This window comes from Pongo abelii, chromosome 14 (genome assembly GCF_028885655.2).
Source record: "Pongo abelii isolate AG06213 chromosome 14, NHGRI_mPonAbe1-v2.0_pri, whole genome shotgun sequence".
Lineage (NCBI taxonomy): Eukaryota > Metazoa > Chordata > Mammalia > Primates > Hominidae > Pongo > Pongo abelii.
Window position 1 is genome coordinate 32,100,259 of NC_071999.2, and position 24,246 is coordinate 32,124,504.

At 42.9% G+C, this 24,246-nt stretch overlaps 1 protein-coding gene and 1 long non-coding RNA gene across 2 annotated transcripts in view; both read right to left on the reverse strand.

Moving 5' to 3' along the window:
• USP12 (ubiquitin specific peptidase 12) overlaps window positions 1-24,246 on the reverse strand; it is a 210,002-nt gene that overhangs the window by 133,034 nt on the left and 52,722 nt on the right. The gene's annotated exons all lie outside the window — the stretch shown is intronic.
• On the reverse strand, window positions 1,610-15,316 carry LOC129049458 (uncharacterized). Its single transcript, XR_008512541.2, has 3 exons — window positions 14,625-15,316; window positions 11,023-11,236; window positions 1,610-5,657 (listed from the first exon to the last, which is right to left on the reverse strand). It is a non-coding gene; the product is annotated as an uncharacterized LOC129049458 (long non-coding RNA).

A 24,246-nucleotide genomic window follows, 5' to 3' on the forward strand; every position in this document is an offset into this window, starting at 1 on the left:
GTTGAGGATCTGAATTCAGGCAGAGCTGTAAAATCAGAAATGCCTCACCTCAAGGGTTCAAAGCACTCAAAAACAAAAAGCATTCAAACAAAATTTAAGCGAAAAATAGACTTCTGTTACATGAATACTGTTTCCATAGTGATTCCATTATAAGCTTGCTTGGGGGGGAATGCAGATTGAATATAGCCAAGCCCCATGGTAGCCAGCCTGGATCTCCAAGCGCCTGCCTCCATGGAAGCCAAAAGCCCTGATACCCCAGCCAGGGGCTTTCCTCTCTAGACTTGCAAGCATCACCCACCTGAATTCTTTCTTGCTCTTTTCTACCCCCTGTTTGGACAAGGGTTTCTACATCTTAGACCTCTAGGGCCTACCTGGGCCTTGTCGGAGTGTCACCATGCCCGTCTGTGTGCCCGTCCTGATAAATAGCTGTGGTCATCCTGTCCTTCCCACTTGCTGTTCTATTCCAGCAAACAGGTCTGACGTGCCAGAATTTTAGACCTGCCTCCATCCCGCTAACCACCCATATGCCTCCTTGTCCATTAATCCGAACATGTCACAGGAACAAAAGCCACTGGCTTTACATGTAAGTTTATATAAGAACAAGGCCTTTCTAAAATGAATTTCTAGTCTGGGTATGGTGGCTCACACCTGTAATTCCAGCACTTTGGGAGGCCAAGGCAGGTGGATCACTTGAGGTCAGGAGTTGGAGACCAGCCTGGCCAACATGGTGAAATCTCGTCTCTACTAAAATACAAAAATTAGCCGGGCATAGCAGTGCACGCCTGTAATCCCAGCTACTCAGGAGACTGAGGCATGAGAATAGATTGGATCCTGGAGGTGGAGATTGCAGTGAACTGGGATTGTGCCACTGCACCCCAACCTGGATGACACAGTGAGACTCTCTCAAAAATAAATTAATTAATTAATTTCTAGGCTGGGCACAGTGGCTCAGGCCTGTAATTCCAGCACTTTGGGAGGCTGAGGCAGGAGGATGGCTTCCAACTTCCTTGAAACCAGGGAGTTCAAGACCAGCCTGGGCAACATAGTGAGACCTTGTCTCTACTAAAAATAAAAATAAATAAGTCGTGCATGGTGGCGCATACCTATAGTCCCAGCTACTTGGCAGGCGAAGTAGGAGGCTCGAGATATCCAGGTTGCAGTGAGATATCCAGGTTGCAGTGATATCCAGGTTGCTCGAGATATCCAGGTTGCAGTGAGCCATGATTGAACCACTGCACTGTAGCCTGAGCGACAGACCGAAACAAATACAGCACAGTGGCTCTCGCCTGTTGTAATCCCAGCACTTTGGGAGGCCAAGGCAGGTGGATCACTTGAGGTCAGGAGTTTGAGACCAGCCTGGCCAACGTGGAGAAAGCCTATCTCTACTAAAACTACAAAAATTATTTGGGCATGGTGGCGAGTACCTGTAATCCAAGCTACTAGGGAGGCTGAGGCAGGAGAATCGCATGAACCTGGGAAAAACCAGTGAGCCGAGATCGTGCTGCTGCATTCCAGCTTGGGCGACAGAGCAAGATTCTGTCTCAAAAATTAAATTAAATTTAATTTAATTTTAAAAAGTAAAATGGATTTCTGATAGAATTATCTGGAGTCATGTCTAGTTGATGTTGGAGCCATCTAAATTCACAGGTAAAGTCATGAAACCTAATCACAGAGCCTCACAATGCCTTGTCTCCACAGCCTATGGTCGATTGGAGAGGCACAAACATAAGAGACATTCTTGAATCTATGTGCTAGGTGTTGTACTGAGTGTTCTTTACCATATGTAATGCAGTTGGAGAATAAGTTTGGCTGAAACTCCACATTTTTGCACCCTGAGCTTGGAAAGGGTAATCTGGCTTTAGAACACAGCTTTACACAGCTGTGTAATCAGCTTTACAAAGAGCTTCCCTGTGCCTAGCAAAAGATGAGTTTGTGTACAACTGACTCCTTTTCGGCCTTCTTGAATATGCAAACTACAAAATATGCCCAGATGCCTCAGGGACCAGGCAAGTAAATGAACTATGTCCAACCTTAATCCATTTAGTCAGCACAGCATTTTATAATTTTTTCATTTGCATACTGTTACACAATCCTACACTCTCCAGTTCCTCACAGTCTGCCTCAAATTTTCCTTTACTCATTCTTTTCAACAGTTTAACATAAGTCACTTGATTATATAGTTCTGCTACCTCTTTTCTCCCTGAAGGCATGTGGGTTTATACCAGCTCACATAAATGAGTGAAGCTTTGCTTGTGATGGGTTGGGAAAGAAAGTGGTGGGGAGTGGTCCAAGAAGGGGTGTAAACATTTTATCTAATCCTCACGACAACCTAATGAAGCAGGTGTGACGATTATCCCCACATTTAGATGAGGAAACCAAGGCACAGAGATAACTTTTCCAGGGTTGCACAACTAACTAGTAAGCAATGGAACCAAGGTTTGAACCTAGCTCCAGGAGCCACACCTGTGTCCACTCTACTACACTAGCTTTATAAAAGTATTTTATTTTGATTCTGACAGGATGAGGTTGAGAGGCACGACTCCTTTTGGACTTGCATGAAGGTTTAAGCTACAAAAAAAAAAAAATACTCAAATAGATACTTCTTTGTTTCGTTTTCCTCATCTGGAAAATAAGGGTAATAATTATGTTACAACGATAAAACATGTTTCAAATAGTGCCTGGCGCTCAACACAAAATGGAGAGCTTAGAATGGATATTCAAAGTCAACATTTTAAAAGTTGGGGGACCACGCGCAGTGGCTCACGCCTGTAATCCCAGCACTTTGGGAGGCCGAGGCAGGCAAATCACGAGGTCAGGAGATCAAGACCATCCTGGCTAACCCGGTGAAACCCCTTCTCTACTAAAAAATACAAAAAATTGGCCGGGCATGGTGGCGGGCGCCTGTAGTCCCAGCTACTCGGGAGGCTGAGGCAGGAGAATGGTGTGAACCAAGGAGGCGGAGCTTGCAGTGAGCCAAGATCGCGCCACTGCACTCCAGCCTGGGCGACAGAGCAAGACTCTGTCTCAAAAAAAAATAAAAAATAAAAAAAAAGTTGGGGTGGGCAAATACAGCCCTCAGGCTGCCAGCTTGCTCCTCCAGATTTAATGAGCCTCTGCTATGTGCCAGCCACCTGCTTAGTACTTCAGATACATATTCCAATGTAACGCTTACGATGATCTTACAGATCCATCACTTCATACTTATTTTACACACAAGGGAATATGACATTCATCATTGCACTAACCAGCACATACAGGGCCAGGATCCCCACAAAGGCTCTGACTCTAAAACCTGTGGTCTCTCTGCTTCTTTACCCAACCTCTTAATAGTTGAAGGAATCAATCATCTTGGTGGCATTCATTAATATCACCCAGTCATCAAGCAGTAGATGTCAATCAAAACAGTAAATTTTTTATTGGCTTGAATCAACAAATCAGTGACTTTTCAGGCCTTTCTTTTCTTTTCTTTTTCTTTTTTTCTTTTCTTTTTTTGTTTGAGACGGATTAATTTTGGGATTACAGGCATGAGCCACCACACCCAACTAATTTTGTGTTTTTAGTAGAGACAGGGTTTCACCATGTTGGCCAGGCTGGTCTCGAACTGCCGACCTCCAAGCAACATGATACATTTCAAGGCTCCTCAAGCACTAACAGATATTCTGCCTGCTTCTCTGAATCTCTTCTTTGGGTTGGAGTTTCCCATTTTCTTTTCAGCATTTGCTCAGCTCTAATGAGAAAGTTTATCAGGGGAAAAAAAAAATAGCACAAGAAAATGAAACATCCTCTGGACTCCGAGAAGCCTCCGGCATCTAGGTCTAACTTCCCTATTCCCAGCTCTGATTTTCTTGATTTGTGCCCTTAGAGTTTTTCCTATGGATACATCTTCCTTCGTCTTGCCTTCTCTCTACTACCTACTTCTCAAATTTTTCAGAGTAGTTTTCTATATGTTTTACCAGGGTTTAACCATTTGTTGGAGTTTGTATGGGAAACCTTTGGCTTTACCTTGTCATTTTGCTGTCACTTTCACATTCAGATTTGCATTTTAGCACCCACGGGGCCTCCTTGCCACTTGACCTTCATCAGCCTACCTAGGGAGAGGTAATGTGCCACGTTGGGGTTTCCTGAAATGTTCAAGCTGAATCCTCAGCTGATGAAATACACACAGTTTCTACTTCTTCTTTTAAAAAAAAAAAACACTATTAGAATAGCTAAGCACAGCAATGTTAAACCAAATAAAAAATTCCAAAATATATTTAGCATGAAGAAACTCCTGTCATATACACAAGAAACTGTTAACGGTGATTTCCTGGAATGAGGAAGTAGGAACTAGGGGAGAAGGTGGAGGAGGGAATTTTTACTGTATACTTTTTTAGTTACACATGCGAATGTACAACTATTTCAAAATTTCAGTAAATGGAGTATTTTTAAGACTTAAAAGACATATTTATGTGACATTTTTAAATTACTAGGGCACAGTTAACTTTTTTTTTTTTATTTTTAAAAGTAATGTATTGGCCAGGCCCCGTGGTTCACACGTGTAATCCCAGCACTTTGGGAGGCCAAGACTGGCAGATCACAAGGTCAGGAGTTCGAGACCAGCATGACCAATATGGTGAAACCCCAGCTCTACTAAAAAATACAAAAATTAGCCGGGCGTGGTGGCACGCGCCTGTAATCCCAGCTACTCAGAAGGCTGAGGCAGGAAAATCACTTGAACCCGGAAGGCGGAGGTTGCAGTGAGCCAAGATCACACCATTGCACTCCAGCCTGGGCAACAGAGCAAGACTCTGTCTCAAAATAAAAATGTATTTTGAGCCTAGTTTAACTCTGATTCCTCTCTGCCTAAGTAGACCGTACACTTGAACCCCCACACTCCCTCCTTAGGGCTCTCTCAGGGTACTTATCTTCCACTTTCATTGGCTCTGACTCTGTTGGTGAAGAAAGAAAACAATCTCTTTATACATGAAGTAAAGGACAAGCATCTATTTGCCTGCTTCAAGAGGGCTGGCCTTGGGTTGTTTTTCCAGCAATATCAAAAGGAAGAGGTTATGGGGGAAGTGAGAGGAGGAAGAAGGGAAGTGAACCTCAAAATTTCTCACTGTTCTCATGTTCCTGCCACTCCATCCTCAAGACCCAAAGAGAAAAGAGATGCAGTGGGCCCCAGTACATCACGTGATCAGTGCCCTCACCTGCCCAGCAAGCGGTCCTGTTGCTGCCTTTTCCCCAGCATGGGAAGAGCACTTGCTCCTCTAAGCTCCTCTCCATCTTAACCTTTTCTGGTTTGCTTGCTTATTTTTTAGAAGAATTTACTTTGGCCTTTCCCAATTCCCTCTGGTCAATTCTGCTAGGTATGTTGTGCACTTTTATTTCCTTTTTGTGTTTTTTAACAACAATTACACACAGGAGCAGATATATCTGCTTTCTGGCACAAACCTTGAGGATACACAAATGACAGATTTACGAGAATTTTTTTAAATAGGTCTTCCAGGTAACAAGTAAATGCACATGTGTCTCTCCAAAGCTCCAACCAGGGCTGCTTCTCCAGCCAACCTGCCACTGACTGGCACGCAATGTCCCCAGAGCCACTTCTTCCTCTCTTCTGTTGCTGGTAAACAGCAAGGAGTTTTGCATCTTAAGGATTCTATTGTTAATTGTTCCTGGGAAACAGGAAATAGATAATAAAATAATGAATATGGGAAAGTCAAAGTTTATAAAGCTCTATAGTAGGAATAGTTGACCCTGAAATACTACAGGGTTTCAAGTTAAGACTTAGGGTGTCCGAAGTCTTGATTGACTCCCCCCGTACACACACACAAACACACATGCAAGATGTTCAGTTTGTGATTCTTTTTTCTTTCTTTCTTTCTTTTTTGAGACTTAGTCTCACTCTGTCACCCAGGCTGGAGTGCACTGGTGCGATCTTGGCTCACTGCAACCTTCACCTCCCGGGTTCAAGCAATTCTCCTGTCTTAGCCTCCCAAGTAGCTGGGATTACAGGCGTGCACCACCGCAGCCAGCTAATTTTTGTGTTTTTAGTAGAAATGGGGTTTCAACATGTTGGCCAGACTGGTCTCGAACTCCAGACCTCAGGGGATCTGCCCGCCTCGGCCTCCCAAAGTGCTGAGATTACAGGCGTGAGCCACCATGCCCAGCCAGTTTGTGATTCTGAACGAGCTCTTAACTTTCTCAACTCCAGTTTCCTCATTATACAATGGTGAAGACCCCTACCTCATCATGTTGTTGAAAGGATTAAATATGATATTGTACATAAGTTCTCAGCACCAGACCAAGCCCACAAGGAGATAAAAGGAATGCATGGTTGTTCGCCTGGAATCTTTCTTCACCTGTTCTTAACAGGACACTTCAGTCAAAATAGCTTGTGATTCCTTGACTCAAGAGATAATGAATTTCCAACAGCCAAAAGGTGGAAACAACCCGCATGTCCACTGACAGAAGAATAGATAAAGAAAATGTAATATGAACGTACAATGGATTATTATTCAGCCTTAACAATAAATGGTATTTCGACACATGCTACAACACGAATAAGCCTTGAGGATGTTATGCTAAGTGAAATAAACCAGTCACAAAATGACAAATAACTATATGATTCCATACAGTATTCCATGTGTATGAGGTACCTAGAGTAGTCAAATTCATAGAGCCAGAAAGAACAATGGCAGTTGCCAGGGACTTGGGGAGAAGGGCAGGGAGAGTTATGGTTTAATGGGCACAGTTTCAGTTTTCCAAGATGAAAAGAATTCTGGAGATGGATGGATGGTTGCACAACAGTGTAACTGTCCTTAATGTGGCCGGGCATGGTGGCTCACGCCCGTAATCCCAGCACCTTGGGAGGACAAGGCAGGCGGATCACCTGAGGTCGGGAGTTCAAGACCAGCCTGACCAACATGAAGAAACCCCATCTCTACTAAAAACACAAAATTAGCTGGGTGTGGTGGCACATGCCTGTAATCCCAGCTACTCGGGAGGCTGAGGCAGGAGACTCACTTGAACCCAAGAGGTGGAGGTTGCAGTGATCCGAGATCACGCCACTGCACTCCAGCCTGGGCAACAAGAACGAAATTCCGTCTCAAAAAAAAAAAAAAAATTCCTTAATGCCACTTAACTGTGCACTTAAAATGGTTACATAATAATAAAGCCTATTATATGAGTCTTCAGAGGAAGATAAGAGGCAGTTTGGTACAGGGGTTAGAAAGTTAAACTTGGGAAAGACCCTGACCCTTTCAGTTTGTCAGTTACTTCTTAAATCAGAGGTCAGTGTCTTGTAACAGTGTTGCATAAACACCAAAGCACAGTCAAAATTCAGGCTGACTATCCCTTATCTGAAATGCTTGGGACCAGGAGTGCCCTAGGTTTATGATTTTTTTCAGATTTGGGAATATTTGCATTATACTCACTGGTTGAGCATCCTAAACCTGAAAATCCCAAACCTGACATGCTCTGTGATCATTTCCTTTCAATGTCATGTCAGCACTCAAAAAGTTTTGGATTTTGGAGCATTTTAATTTTCAGATTTTCTGATTAGGGACACTCAACCTGCAGTAGGCATCTTTAATGGATTTTTTGCAGAGTGTTTCCTAAATCACATTGCTAAGTCTTGTTATTCTTTTAAAATCTAAGCCCATCACACAAGAGCATGAAGATAATATGTCCAAGCATGCTCCCTGGAAGCACTGATTGTCATAGTGAATGGTTAAATAATTGTCGATGCATCCACACAACTGAATATTATTCAAGCCTTCAAAAGATTAAGACAGGGCCAGGCTCGGCGGCTCACACCTGTAATCCTAACACTTTGGGAGGCCTAGGCAGGAGGATCACTTGAGCCCAGGAGTTCCAGACCAGCTGGGTAACATAGTGAGAAACCCATCTCTAAGAAAAATAAAAATTACCCAGTCATGGTGGCACACGCCTGTAGTCCCAGCTACTTGGGAAGCTGAGGAAGGAGGTTCACTTGAGCCCAGAAGGTCAAGGCTGCAGTGAACAGTGATCACACCACTGCACTCTAGGTGGGGTGACTGGCAAGTCTCTATCTCGAAAAAAAAAAAAAAAAAATTAAGACAAGGGTGTATGTGTCCTTGCCCAAAAACATATCCACAATCTATTATTAAGTTAAAAAGAAAGAGCAAATTCCAAGATAAGATGTAAGAACAGGTATAATTTTATACCTAATATTTAGAAGATTATAAATTTAACTTGTGATTAATTCTGGGAAGTAGAGTTATAGAGGCTTTCCCTTTCTTCTTTGTGTACTTCATTTTTGTTTAACATTTCATATTGAAAATGTATTACTTTTATAATAAAAATAAAATAAAAAGAGTGTTTCTAGGTTATAAGCCCGGTAGCTTCTTGCTCTCTTTTCATATTGATAGAGTTGCCATCGATCTGATGGGAACTGGATGACATGGAAGCATTGTGAGGTTCTGTCTTTGCTCTTTAAGCCATCCACTGTGTTACAGGCATAACCAGGCCTTTGGAAATATGTTGGCACCTCCCTGAGGTCCATTCATAACATTGCCACGAGCCCCCTCACAAAATGATGAAATATGGTCTAAATGAAGTGTCTCTTTGGAGGAATCTAGTCTTGGTTCTCCCACTTACCATCACTAGTGCCCTACTTAAATATTTTCCAAGATATAGTGTGTAAAGAGTGCTGTAAGACTGTTACATAAATTAGTGAAAACTCCCACATAAATTTCTTTGCTGGTGTATGTACCCAAAGCCTTAAAGAAAGGACAGCTGAGATAGGACAGCACAGAGTGGGTCCAGAGACAAGTCCTCAGTCATCAGACCTGAAGCTCAATTTTTCTGTCAAGGAACACATTTGGTGCAAGGGAGACAGACTTACTCAAACAAAAACAAACAAACAAAACAACAACAAAAAACCTCATAAGGCCCTATTAGGATGGCTATATATGTATATATATATATGTATATATATATGTATATATTATAATATATACATATATATTAAATATATATATATTAAACTAACAAGCATTAGCAAAGATGTAGATAAATGTAGAGAAATTGCAACCATTTTCTCTACAATGTGGGGAAATTGCTGGTAGGAATATACAGTGGTGCAGCCAATGGTAAAAAAAAACAGTATGGCAGTTCTTAAGAAAAGTAAGCATAAAATTGCCATATGATTCTGCAATTCCACATCTGGGTATATATCCAAAAGCAGTGAATGCAGGCAATCCAACAGATATTTGCACACTCATGTTCATAGTGGCATTATTCACAATAGTCAAAAGGTGGAAGCACCCAAGTGTCCAATGATGCATGAATGAATAAACCTAAAATGTGGTACACACATATATATGGAATATTAGCCATAAAAAGGAATGAAGGCTGGGTGCAGTGGCATATGCCTGTAGTCCTAGCTACTCAGGAGGCTGCTTGAGGTCAGGAAGTTGAGGCCAGCCTGGGCAACATAACAAGACCTATCTTTGAAAAAAAAAGAAGAAAAAAAAGAAGTAAAATTGTGATACATGCTATGACATGGATGAACATGGAGAACATTTTGTTAAGTGAAATAAACCAGACACAAAAGGACTAATGTATGATTTCACTTATATTAATATGAGATAGCTGGAATAGTCAAATTCATAAAAATAGAAACTAATATAGAGATTATCAGAGAGAGAATGGGGGGGATAAGGGGAAGTTACTGTTTAATGGCTACAGCGTTTCTGTTGGGGATGATGAAGAAGTTGGGGTATAAATAATGGTGATAGATGCACAGCCTTGTGGATGTATTTAAAGCTGCTGAATTGTATGTTGACAGATGGCTAAAATGATAAATATGTGATTTTATCACAATCAAAAACTAAGAATCTAAAAAAAAAACAAAAACCCTCACAAGGGACTTGAGGACAAAACAGAATGCCAATTTGTTAATTTACACCGATTTCCTTCCTCCTCCAGATCCCCAGAGCATCATCACTTCCAAGACTGTGACCTGCTTACAGATCCACTCTTCTGCCCCCACAGTCCACTTGTCCACCCTGGGGGCCATGGCTTATTGATTCTTCCATGTATCAGCCCAGGAATCCCCTGCTGCTTTCTGAATAAAGGGTGCAAATACACGAAGCCTTCTCGCGAATCAACATAAAACCTGGCTTCCACACTTTTCACTCATGGACTTTCCTGCTCCCCCGGGCACCTTGTCTCCTTTTCCATCTGTGCTGACCCTTTGGCTTAGTGACTCAGCTTTTGGATTGGCCACTTGGCTGGGCCCTTGGTCCCTGCAAAACTGAGTTTCCTGTATCTGTGCTCTTGTCAACTCTGAGTCAGCCAAACAGCTGAGGTCATTCTCTACTTGTCACCACTGATGGGGACGGAGAGCCAACACCACTAGTCAGTCACCCAAGATGGAAATTTAAGCATCATCATTTCTTCTTTTCCTTCCCAGCCCTCCCATCGCCGCTTGCAGGCCAGTGAGTTCCACCCCAGGAATGTTCCACCCCAGTGTATATATTTCCTTGTGAAGTCCCATCCCCATACTGCTTGAGATTGGGGCTCATAATTCCCCCAATAAACCACTGTCTAGCCTCCTGCCTCACTCTAGCCTCTAGTCTGTGCCTCCAGTTCTTTATGCTCTGCCACAGTGACTGCAAGTCTGGTCCCAGTGCTGCCCTGCGGAGAAACCTCCACAGGTTCCCACTGCCAGGGGACCAAGTTGAAGCTCTTTGCGAGAACTGCGACCTCTCGCTCTGGCCAGCCCACCACTCCAGCTCAGCCCTCCTCCCACAGGCCACACTCACTCAACACGCTGAATCTTTGCCTTTCCCAAGGGCTTCCACCATCCTCCAAATCTGCCCACATTGCTCCTTCTGCCAAGAGTGACCATGTGGTCTGGTTTGCCCAGAACAATCTCTATTTACACCTATTTTCTGGTGTAATTATTAATTAACCACCCTCTCCCTCCACCCGCCCAAGTGTCCTGGTTTGAACAAGTTACATGGTCAGATTACATTTGCCTTAATTCTTCACCTGGCAAATCTCTGCTCATCCTCCAAGATCCGCTTCAATGTCAGAAGCTCTGGGAAGCTTGGCCCAAGTGCTGACCTCTCCTTCAGGACTCCCTCAGCCTGTTATATATGACTTCATGATGGTGTTTACCAGCATGCATTGTTATGCAATTGTTTACATGTCTAGTCATCCCTACTAGACTTTTGGAGTCTTACATATGCTCAATTAATGTTTGCTGAGGAGGAATGAAAAATGAATCAGTTAAATAGTTACTAAGTAAGGGCCAGGTGCAGTGGCTCATGCCTATAATCCCAGAATTTTGGGAGGCCGAGGCAGGCAGGTCACTTGAGCTCAGGAGTTCGAGACCAGCCTGGCCAACATGGCAAAACTTCACCTCTACTGAAAATACAAACATTAGCCAGGTGTGGTGGCTTGTGCCTGTAGTCCCAACTACTAGGGAGGCTGAGTCAGGAGAATCACTTGAGCCCAGGAAGCAGAGGTTGCAGTGAGCCAAGCTCGTGCCACTGCACTCCAGCCTGGGTGACAGAGCAAAACTGTCTCCAAAAAAAAAATTACTAAGTAAAAACTATGGCTGGGCATGGCAGCTCACACCTGCAATCCCAGCACTTTGGGAGGCCAAGGTGGGCGGATCGCCTGAGATCAGGAATTCAAGACCGGCCTGACCAGTATGGTGAAACCCTACCTCTACTAAAAATACAAAAATTAGCCAGGTGTGATGGCTTGTGCCTGTAGTCCCAGTTACTTGGGAGGCTGAGACAAGAGAATCACTTGAACCCGGGAGATGGAGGTTGCAGTGAGCCGAGATTGTGCCACTACGCTCCAGCCTGAGCAACAGAACGAGATTCCATCTAAAAAAAAAAAAAAAAAAAAAAAAAGGACTATGTGCCAGGCACTGTTTTAGGTTCTTGGCAAAACAGATAAACATCCACTCCCTCTTGGAGTTTCCATTTAAGTAGGGGAAAGAGACAGAAGTTAATTTCTGAATCATTCACTGTTGAGGGTACAGGTCGAGGATTTCCTTTGATTAAGCAGTCTTGCTCCTGGAGCTGGGGCTAGGACTCAACTCCCCATAAGCCACAAGGCTATGTGAGGGAAGAGGGCCCCATCGTGGCCAAACAAGCATTCTGAGAGTAGGGAAGAAGCATGGGGCCAGGCAAGGTGGCTCGTGCCTATAATCCCACAGCTTTGGGAGGCAAAGCTGGAGGATCCCTGGAGTCCAGGAGTTCGAGACTGGCCTGGGCAATGTAGCAAGACCCCATCGCTAGAAGGAATTTTAAAAATTAGCCAGGTGTGGTGGCGTGCCTGGAGTCCTAGCTACTCCAGAGGCTGAAGCAATAGGATCACTTATTTACAGTTGTATATGCTCAACACCAGTGAACCTTGTCATGAAAACCCCTCCACCATTGCTGCTACCTAACTTTTGCTTTAAGCAACACAGGTTTTTAGCTATCATGATATCAAATCAGTAGAAAAGTATACCCAGAGAGATTGCTATCCTTTAAATATTAAAAATTAAAACAAAAATCAGGCCAGGCATTGCGACTCACGCCTGTAATCCCAGCAGTTTGGGAGGCCAAGGCGGGCAGATCACCTGAGGTCAGGAGTTTGAGACTAGACTGGCCAACATGGTAAAACCCCATCTCTACTAAAAATACAAAAAAAAAAAAAAAATTAGCTGGGGCTGGGCGCGGCGGTTCACGCCTGGCCTGTAATCCCAGCACTTTGGGAGGTCAAGGTGAATGGATATAGTGAAACCCCATCTCTACTAAAAATACAAAAATTAGCTGGGTGTGGTGCTGCATGCCTGTAATCCCAGCTCCTTGGGAGGCTGAGGCAGAGAATCGCTTGAACCTGGGAGGGAGAGGTTGCAGTGAGCTGAGATCACGTCACTGGACTCCAGCCTGGGCAACAGAGCGAGACTCCATCTCAAAAAAAAAAAAAAATTAGCTGGGCGTGGTGGCACACGCCTGTAATCCCTGCTACTCAGGGGGCTGAGGCAGAGAATCGCTTGAACCTGGGAGGCAGAGGTTGCAGTGAGCCAAGATTGCGCCACTGCACTCCAGCCTGGGCAACAGAACGAGACTATGCCTCAAAAGAATAAAAAAAATAAAAAATAAAAACAGAAATCTAGAGAAAGGAGAATGGCAGTAGGGTCTGTTCTTTGGAGATAGTTTTGACAGAAACAAGACATCCAGGAACACTAATCTCATTGCTAGATTGCTTTAGGATTAAACCCTGCCCTGGAAAGCCCTAAATACCTTCCTCCTGGGTGTATTATTAGGTCATCTGAGAAAGTCTCAATCCTATAACCAAAAGCACATCAAAGAAAATTTCTTCTTCTCACCGTTTTTACCTTGAGAGATGGTGTCTTTTTTTTTTTGAGATGGAGTCTCACTCTATCACCCAGGCTGGAGTGCAGTGGTGTGATTTCAGCTCACTACAATCGCTGCCTCCCGGGTTCAAGCAATTCTCATGCCTCAGCCTCCTCAGTAGGTGGGATTATAGGTGTATGCCACCTTGCCTAGCTAATTTTTTTTGTTTTTAGTAGAGATGGGGTTTCACCACATTGGCCAGGATGGTCTCAAACTCCTGAGCTCAGGTGATCCACCCGCCTCAGACTCCCAAAGTGCTAGGATTACAGGCGTGAGCCACCGTGCCTGGCCACTACCATCATGATTATCTATTAACTGAGTACTTTTTAGTCTAGCACAACTATAACTCAATATAGCTGTCCAGTTTAAATTTCCAATATTGCTATTCATATGGCTTATCCTTCTACAAGAGTTAACTAGCTTTTGTATGACTAAACCTTGTTTCTCCGCCCCTGAGAATTTGATTATGCTGTCTCTTATCTCTATCCTGCCCTCAAACGTTCATTAAATAAATATTTGTGCAACACCTACTAGGTGTCAGGGCCAATGCTAGTTTCTGGGCAATCAGTAGTGAACAAGATACACATAGTTCTTGCCCCGGGAAGGTTATGACACCCTCCCCTCTCTACCTGGTGGCAGCCATTTACTTTAAGGTAAAGTTCAAATGTCACCTCCTCTGCCAAGTCAGCCTGATCTCTTCAGGCAGAAATCAGGCTTCTATAGTATTCTCTCATTCTTTTAAGATTCCTGCTTCACTTTATTTGCACTACTCCTAGAAAACATACCACATGGCCAGGCATGGTGGCTCATACCTGTAATCCCAGCACTTTTGGAGGCCAAGGCGTGTGGATTGCTTGAGCCCAGGAGCTCAAAACCAGCCCTGGCAGCGTAGTGAGACCCCTCTCTACAAACAAACAGAAAAAAAAAAAAAAAGAAAGAAAACATACCACAGAAGGAATTTGAACATAAGATCTGTAAAGAGACTTACTTCAACTTTGTAGTACCCTCAACAGCTAATGGAAACAGTGAATGAATGAATGAATATATAAGAGCAGTTATTAAAGAAAAAAATTACCCATCAGCTGCCAAACTTGACACAACAGTTTGAAAAAACATGTATTTGAAAATTCTCAAGTTGGTATAGGTGATTGCAATGCCCTGAGGAGATCTGGGGAGAAAAGCCCATTTATAAAGCAATTGGGAATTGGGCTGTAGATTAAAAGGACATACCTTGAAGTAGTTTCCTTCTTTTAGTTATCTTGTTCCATTATGGCATATTTCTGAACTTGGCACAGGGAATTAAAAAACCAATTTTTTTTAGTCAGAAATTCTTAAAAGTATTTCTGTGCTATTGTAAAAATTTGAAAATATAAAAAGAACAAAGAATCAGCCATAATTCACCACTCAGACAAAATCACTGTGACTATTTTGGCATATTTCCTTCCTGTCTTTTTTCTCTGCATATAGAAAACTGGAGAGCTGGATTTCTCAGTGGCGCTGAGCATGGGTGGACCTACACAAGAACGTTTTGTTTTCCATATTAAGGTCATGTGGTCTGTGCCTGCTCTCTGGCCTACCTTTCCCCACTAATGACCTCTCTCTTTTCTTTTTTTCCTATTTTGTTCTAGCCCTTCCCTCACTAAACCCAGAGTTCTGGTCTTGTTACCATAATGTGAGTCTTCACTCAGATCTCTGGTTCCAATGTCATGTCCCTGACTGGGATACTGACCCTGTCACCTTAAATCCCTTCACCTCACCTACTTGGCTCTGAAACCAAGTTCATAGACCAGACCAGACCTGATCTTTAATCTTTATTATATTTTTTCTTTTGTTCCCCATAGCATTAAAAAGCCTTTGTAAATAGAATTATTATTATTATTATTATTATTATTATTTTGAGACGGAACCTTGCTCGGTCGCCCAGGCTGGAGTGCAGTGGCGTGATCTCAGCTCACTGCAAGCTTCATCTCCTGGGTTGACGCCATTCTCCTGCCTCAGCCTGCGGAGTAGCTGGGACTACAGGTGCCCACCACCACGCCCGGCTAATTTTTTTGTATTTTTAGTAGAGACGGGGTTTCACCGTGTTAGCCAGGATGGTCTCGATCTCCTGACCTCATGATCCACCCGCCTCGGCCTCCCAAAGTGCTGGGATTACAGGCATGAGCCACCGCACCGGCCTTTTTTTTTTTTTTTAAACGGAGTCTCCCTCTGTCGCCAAGGCTGGAGTGCAGTGGTATGATCTTGGTTCACTGCAACCTCGGCGTCCCAGGTTCAAGCGATTCTCCTACCTGAGCTTCTCAAGTAGTTGGGATTAAAGGCATGCGCCACCAAGCCCAGATAATTTTTGTATTTTTAGTAGAGACGGAGTTTCACCATGTTGGCCAGGCTGGTCTCAAACTCCTGACCTCAGGTGATCTACCCACCTCAGCCTCCCAAAGTGCTGGGATGACAGGTGTGAGCCACCGCACCCAGCCTGTAAATAGAAATTGAATGGCTGCATATTATTCTTTTATGTTTGACCATAATTATCTTAGCCATTCTAATATTGACCTTATGTTACTTTTAATTTGTCATTATTATAAATAGCATTGTGATGAATATCTTTGCAATTAAATCTTTAACTGTATATCAGATTATTTTAAGTCAGATAACTACAAATAAAACATTGACATAAAATATGGCATTAAAATATTTAATACATTTTGTTAAATTGACTTCTAGAGAGAGCATACAAACTTACACTCCGCTAGAGTAGAGTGTGTCCATTTTGTTGCATTGTTGCCAATATTGTGTATTACTGTAGAAATAGGGAACAAAAGGGAATTTAGGAATATAAAGGAGCTTTCTCAATGTGATCAACAGTATCTATGAAAAATGTACAACTAGCAACCTACTTCATGGTGACAAACCAATGCTCTTCCCCAAGATCAAGAACAAAGAAGGATGTCCACTAATATCACTTCTATCAGACGGTGTGTTATTTTTAAATATTTGCTCATATGAGCTATTTAAAACCACTCTGCATTTCAAATTGTATTTCTTTGCTTGGTTGCAACAGGAACCTTTCTCATGTTTATTAGCAATTGCCTTTCCTTTTTTGTGAATTATGTATCTGTCATCTTTGCCCAGGCTTGTGTTTTGTTTTTTGTTTTTTTTTCCGAAATGGAGTCTTGCTCTGTCACGAGGCTGGAGTGCAGTGGTGCTATCTCGTCTCACTGCAAACTCCGCCTCCTGGGTTCAAGCGATTCTCCTGCCTCAGCCTCCCAAGTAGCTGGGACTACAGGCACCTGCCACCACACCCAGCTAATTTTTGTATTTTTCATAGAGACGGGGTTTCACCATGTTGGCCAGGATGGTCTTGATCTCTTGACCTCATGATCCACCTGCCTCGGCCTCCCAAAGTGCTGGGATTGCAGGCGTGAGCCACTGCACCTGGCTCAGGCTTCTGTTTTTGTCCTAGGGCTTTTTAAGTTATTTCTGTTGAGTTCTCTATATTTTCATCTTAAATATTTCCATGAATTTGTAGTATGTTTTTTCTTTTTTGAATGCCATATTTTTGTCATAGAGTTTTTTGTGTGTATGTGATCAAAATCAGTTTGTTTCTTTTTAAGTTGCTTTTATGCTTAACCATGTCTTATAGTACTTCACAGTACTGCAGAAACTATACTGCTTCCATATTCAAGAACTAGTTGAGTATTTCATAGCCTATTATTTGGATAACCAATTTTCCTAGGAAAAGCAGTTCTTATATCCTGCAACTGGTGTCGTTTGTATTATTATAATGCATCAACAAGAAAAAAAAGTGTCAGAGAATCTAATTTGGAATACTGGTTCAAAATCGTAACATGTAGGATTCATTCTAGGTTCTGAGTCATGTTTTCATCTGCAAGACTCAGAAGAAAGGTGAGGTTGATATTCAAGAATTATACAGAGGCAACCTACAGAATGGCCTTTGTCCGATTTATGACAGAATTTTACAGGAAAGGGTAGCCTAATTTGCATCAGATGTTCACCATGCTCTCATAATTGTTTGATATGGAAATGGAAACTTGTCTTCTCCCGTTCAAGAATAGCTAAAGAGTAGGGAGGACAAACAAGAACTGCTGTTTTCATGTGTCATTAATCAACTGTTTATTAAATATATGTTGTTTTTTGTATTTTTAGTAGAGACGGGGTTTCTCCATGTTAGCCAGGCTGGTCTCCAACTCCTGAGCTCAGGCAATCTGCCTGCCTTGGCCTCCCAAAGTGCTAGGATTACAGTCATGAGCCACTGTGCCCAGCCCTGTTTATTAATTATATTGAGTACTGAGTTTTCTAAAGGCTTTAATCTAGAAAGGAATATATATATATAATTTTTTTTTTGAGATAGGGTCTCTTTCTGTCACCCACGCTAGAATGCAGTGGTGCAGCCTTGGCTCACCGCAGCTTCAACCTCTGGGGCTTGAACGGTCCTCCTATCTCAGCCTCCCAAGTAGCTGGGACCACTAGTATGTGCCATCATGCTCAGCTAATTTTTATTTTTGTAGAGAGGGAGTCTGATATGGTTTGGCTGTGTCCCTACCCAACTCTCATCTTGAATTCCCTCATGTTGTGGGAGGGACCCTGTGGGAGGTAATTGAATCATGGGAGCAGGTCTTTCCCATGCTGTTCTTGTGACAGTGAATAAGTCCCATGAGATCTGATGGTTTTATAAAGGGGAGTTTCCCTGCACAAGCCATCTCTTTGCCTGCCACATAAGATGTGACTTCCTCCTCCTTGCCTTCAGCCATGATTGTGAAGCTTCCCCAGCCACATGGAACTGTGAGTTCCCCATTAAACCACTTTCCTTGGTAAATTTCCAGTTTCCAGTATGTCTTTATCAGCAGCATGAAAACAGACTAATACAGGGTCTCACTATGCTGCCCAAGCTGGTCTCAAACTCCTGGGCTCAAAAGATGTACCTGCCTCGGCCTCCCAAAGTGCTGGGATTATAGGTGTGAGCCACTTCACCTGGCCTGTGATACTTTCTAAAACAATTTTAGTCTGTTAGTTCATAAAAGTAACAGTTAAAAAAAACTTTTAATTATTTGACTTTACTTGTAGCTTAGCTCATCTCTAATTATTTCCAGGTACTAGCCTGGAGCTGATAGATGACCCTATTTTTATACCTCATATTCTTTTGTCTCATAATGAGTTTGAATATGAGTCAACAAGACAAGATGTACCTCAGTGTCACCACTTGCCAGAAATAGTATCATTTATATATAATTATATATAATGAGTAATTTTTATGATACCAAAAAATTCTCAAGATAAAACAACAGGAAAGTCCATATGAAACAATTTAGGAAAAATATTTAGACAAAAGTACAAAAAAGAGTCCTGGATTACTGAATTTCAAAAGGAAGTCATCTGGCCTGGCATGGTGGCTCATGCCTGTAATACCAGCACTTTGGGAGGCCAAGGTGGGTGGATCACTTGAGGTCAGGAGTTCAAGCCCAGCCTGACCAACAGGATGAAACCCCATCTCTACTAAAAATACAAAAATTAGCCAGGCATGGTGGCACGTGCCTGTAATCCCATGTACTTGGGAGGCTGAGGCAGGAGAGTTGTTTGAACCTGGGAGGCGGAGGTTGAGCCCGGGAGCTGGAGGCAGGAGGGAACCCAGGAGGCGGTGAGCCAAGATCACACCACTGCACTCCAGCCTGGGCAAAAGAGTGAGACTGCCAAAAAAAAAAAAAAAAAAGAAGTCCCCTATCAATCACCATTTCAAAATCAATGAAGAGAAAAGGGAACTGCAGAAGCCAGCAGCACTGAAAGGTGCCCGGGAAAAGGCAAGGCTGCAACATGATTCAAGCCCTTCGCCACTTCACCAAAGTCACTCTCCCTACCCTCAGGACTGGGCAGCCTTTCTAGAATCTGCTTTCTGTACAATGCAGTACCTGCACATAGCAGGGACTCAAGAGAGGTTCTATTATTAACACCTTTTCGGTAGGTTCTTGGGGAATAGAGTCAGTTTTCAAAGAGTTCCACGGTGTGGCACTCAAGACGGGGGGATCTGGAGCCAGGCCACCCAGATGCAAATCCCGGGTCTGCTATTTACCATCTTTGTGACCTCGAACATGTTACTTAACCTCTGAGTGTTGGTATACGCTCATTTAAAATGGAAATAATAGTAGTATCATAGGTTTATGTCAAGATTGAATAAGACAAGACATAAAAAGTACCTGGTATGGAATAAGCATCTGGTATACCTGAGCTAGTCACACACAGAGGAAAGTAAGGTACCATCAGCTAGACATTTTCAATCTATAATAGCCTATGCAAGTAAAACAAAACAAAAAATAGAAACACTCGCTAAGCGCCATTGAATCAGTTAGGATTAGGTTTAGCTATATGAAATAAACAAATAACCATCCCACCCCATGCCCACACACTCAGACACACACACACACAAAAACCCCAGCAGTTTAGAAATACAGAAATTTGTTTCTCTCACACATAAAATAAGCCGGAAAGTAGGCAGCCCAGGATTGCACAATTACCTGGATTCAGGCTCCTTTCATTGCATGGCTCCTCCCTCCTGCTCTGTCGGCTTCCTGGTCCTGGAAGGCTGCTTGGCTCCTACCATCTCGTCTCCTTTTCCAAGCAGTGAGGAGGAGGAAGGTGCAAAAATCAACCTACATCTTACCATTTAAAAACATTTCACAGACTGGCCTTTGTGGCTCACCCCTATAATTCCAGCACTTTGGGAGGCTGAGGCAGGAGAATTGCTTGAGCCCGGGAGTTAGTGAGACCAGGATGGGCAATGTAGGGAGACTCTGTGTCTACAAAAATTTTAAAAATTAGTTGGCCATGGTGGCTGACACCTGTGGTCCCAGCTACTCAGGAGGCTGAGGCGGGAGGATCACTTGATCCCGGGAGGTTGAGGCTGCAGTGAGCTTTGATGGCACCACTGCACTCCAGCTTGAGCAGTAAAAGCAAGATTCTGTCTCCAAAATAAAGAAATAAATAAGAATATTTATCAGCTATTACATCCAACATTTCTATTAACATCCCATTGGCCAAAATTTGGTCTCATAGTCTTGTCTAGCAATCAGGAGGCTAGGAAATAGTCTTTATTCTGGGTGGGCATGTGCCTAGCTAATAACTGGGGGTTCTAGCACAAACAAAGGAGAGAATGGATATTAGAGAGGAAAGGAGCATTCCATTCCCCAGCCGGGTGGATAACAAACTTGGCTCTGAGCAAGAAACATAATGAAAATATTCAAACACAGGAAGGCTGCCCCAAGATTGACTTACTTGTTTCTTTATTTGTTAGGGCATAATTGTCAATGGTTTACTTATTGTGTCTTATAGAATCATAAGCTAGATTATGTCCTCAGCCCTCCTGGAAATGCTTGGCAGAGTGTGCGTCCCATTCAACCTCCACAGCATAAAGGAAAGGGAAGGCACTTGGGGAGATTTCAAAGAAAAGCCACCAGGATGACTAATAGCTCAAAACAATAAGACCTAGGACGCACTGTTAAGGAATGAGTCAGCCAGGGAAAGAGATGGCTAGAGGGTGACTAAATAATGATCACTTGCTATACAAAGGTCTCTGCACAGAGGAGGGAGTGGGAGCAGGAGAAGAAGGAGGAAGATGACCAGGAGTATGGTCATCTCCACTAGGGGTTGAACAGAAGGAAACGGGAGCAGGAGTGACTTAAAGAGACCTGAAAGGACAAATGTGCTGAAGGGGATGCTTGTCAAAATACAGGAGATGGTATAAACATATAGCACGTGGGGATTATACATTGGCATCTCTGACCACTGTGGTATTTGAATGTGCTCTTCCCTGAAGCAAAGCTTGAGAGTTTGCAGGGGGGCATTCACAGGTGGAGGGAGGGTGAACGACCAGAACTCCTATGATTTCCTTCTCTGTGCCTCAGTTTCCCTCATGGAATAACCATGTGTTGGAGTTCAGAAAAGAGATCCTATATTGATTTGAAAGATACACTCTGGTTTTGCAGATGTACAGAAAATAATAACTAAACAATATCAGTACGTGGCAGAAGAGATCCTACCAGTAGAAAGGAATGCCCTTTCTGTATTTTAGGATCTCATTTTTTAAATTATAAAAGCAATATAATGGCTTTCCAGTCAAGATGGCCCCGTAAGATGCATGCCATCTGCTGCACACATTCAACAATGTCAAACTAATACACAAAGAGAAAACCAAAAAAGATATAGCATGACTCAGAAACAAGACAATTACTTACATAGACCAGAAACAAGAGAGAGCTGAATGAGGCAGAAACTAGGACCAGGGGCTGTGGGTCTCAAACAGGCAGTGGTAGTTGAGAATCTGGCTTCTCTAGAGACCAAAGCCAGGAGCCTGTAGAAGCCAGGGGCTGCAGTGGAGCTCTCCTTCCTCCCCTCCCCCAGCTCCTGCTCCTCTCCCACTCCCCAGGGGTAACCACTCTCCCTTTTCAGCCCTCCTGAGAGCCACTCTGTAAGATGAGGACATGTGGCATCTACAGGGCTTCTCACCTCGCTTCCCCTTCCCTGATTTCTATTCAATTCTGCCACTGTCCTTACCTCTTCATTCTGTTAACTATGATTCTTTTGTATTTTGTATGTAGGTACACTGCAGAAACGAGTAATATGACTAAACCCATAGAAAAGGGAACATATTCTATGTTATTAAATCTGCCATGATTTAATGGAATATTTTTCCAAATTCAATACATAGCTCAAAATCATGTCATATTTTAGTTAGCTTCGGTTTTTTCGTTTGTTTTTTGTTTTTGGGGTTTTTTTTAAAAGACAGAGTTTCACTCTATCACCCAAGCTGGAGTACACTGGTGTGATCATGGCTTACTGCAGCCTCATCCTCCCGTGCTCAGGTGATCCTCTCACTTCAGCCTCCCGAGTAGCTGGGACTACAGGCATGCACCGCCATGCCCAGCTAGTTTTTGTATTTTTAGTAGAGATAGGGTTTCGCCATGTTGCTCAGGCTGGTGTCAAATTCCTGAGCTCAAGCTATCTGCCCACCTCTGTAATCCCAGAACTTTTGGAGGCCGAGGTGAGCAGATGCCTTGAGACCAGGAGTTCGAGACCAGCCTGGGCAACATAGTGAGACCCCATCTCTACAAAAATTAAAATTAAAAAATTAACTGAGCATGGCGGCACATGCCTGTAGTCCTAGCTACTCAGGGGGGTGAGGTAAGAGGATCACTTAAGCCCAGGACATCAAGGCTACCTTGAGCTATGATGACACCAGAGCACTCCAGCCTGGGTGACAGAGCGAGACCCTGTCTCAAAAAAAAAAAAAAAAAAAAAAAAGATATTATTATTGCAGCCCCTTGACTTCCTGTTATAATATGAACTGATGACTTTCTTTCCTTCTTTCTTTTTTTCTTTTTGTAAGATGGAGTCTTGTGCTGTTGCCCAGGCTAGAGTGCAGTGGTGCGATCTCAACCTCCGCCTCCTGGGTTCAAGTGATCCTCCTGCATCAGCCTTGCGAGTAGCTAGGAATACAGATACCTGCCACCACCACATGCAGCTAATTTTTTTGTACTTTTAGTAGAGACAGGGTTTTGCCATGTTGGCCAGGCTGGTCTCGAACCCCTGACCTCAGGTGATCCACCCACCTCAGCCTCCTAAAGTGCTGGGATGACAGGTATGAGCCACTGCATTTGGCCTTGAACTGATGACTTTCTAAGCCTGTTACACAAATGACACCTGAGCTTCCTTCTCAATGATTTCCTAGGTGACTGCCCTTGTTCTTCGGCTTCATGTCTCCCTCTTGGATTCCTGTTCCGATTGGAAGGAGCACATCCTCAGTTAATTTTTTCAGAAAAGGTATATGTAGAGATAAACTTTGTGAGTGCTTTTTATTTTATTCTCACAGCTGCCTGTTTGACTGGATGTCAGCTTCTAGGTTGAAATCAGTTCTCCTTATGAATTTGGGGTCACTGTTTCATTGTCTGTTAGCCATGTTGCTTTACATATATCTGATGCCAATGTGTTCTTCATTTCAACCTAAGAAACTTTTATTTCTTCTCTGCAAAACTTTAGGGTTTTATTTTTTAAACTTGACATTCTGAAATCTCACCATAATATGTCTAACTGTGATCCTCTTTTTTTCATTCATTGTCTTTGGTACTCTTGTCTTTTTCAATATGAACACTTGAATTTTTCTTTGGTTCAGGGAAATTATCTTTCATTTCTCTAAATGCTTTCTCTTCATTCACCATTCTCTCCTCCTGGAACTTCTATTAGATTGATAGTGAGTTCTCTCTGTTTTTTCACTTTCCCTCATTATGGCTCCATATTTTGGGATATCTCTTTGTCCATATCTTTTAGATCACTATACAATCTTCTACTTCATTCAGTCCTTCTATTTTAAGTTTTCATTTTGGCAATCATGATTCTAATTTTTGAGAATTTTTTCATATTTTTTGAGTGTTCTTTTTTCGTGGCCATCTGTTTCTGTTCTTTTTTTCAGTAGATAAATCACATGTCTTCTGGGGCTTAGCTTAGGAAGGTTTTTTTTTTTTAGTTCTATTTCTTGCATTATATGTCTCCCATTCTCTGAAGTAATTGTTCTATTGGCTCAAATTGGTCTTTCACAACATCAGGTTTTTAAAAAATGTCGTAAAGTCTGGGCATGATGGCTCACACCTGGTAATCCCAGCACTATGGAAGGCCAGGACGGGTAGATTGCTTGAGCCCAGGAGTTCAAGACTAGACTGGGCAACATGGCAAAACCTCGTCTCTATAAAAAATACAAAAGAATTAGCTGGGTGTGGTGTTACGTGCCTGTAGTCCCAGCAACTTGGGAGGCTGGGGTAGGAGAATCTCTCGGGCCTGCTGCATTCCAGCCTGG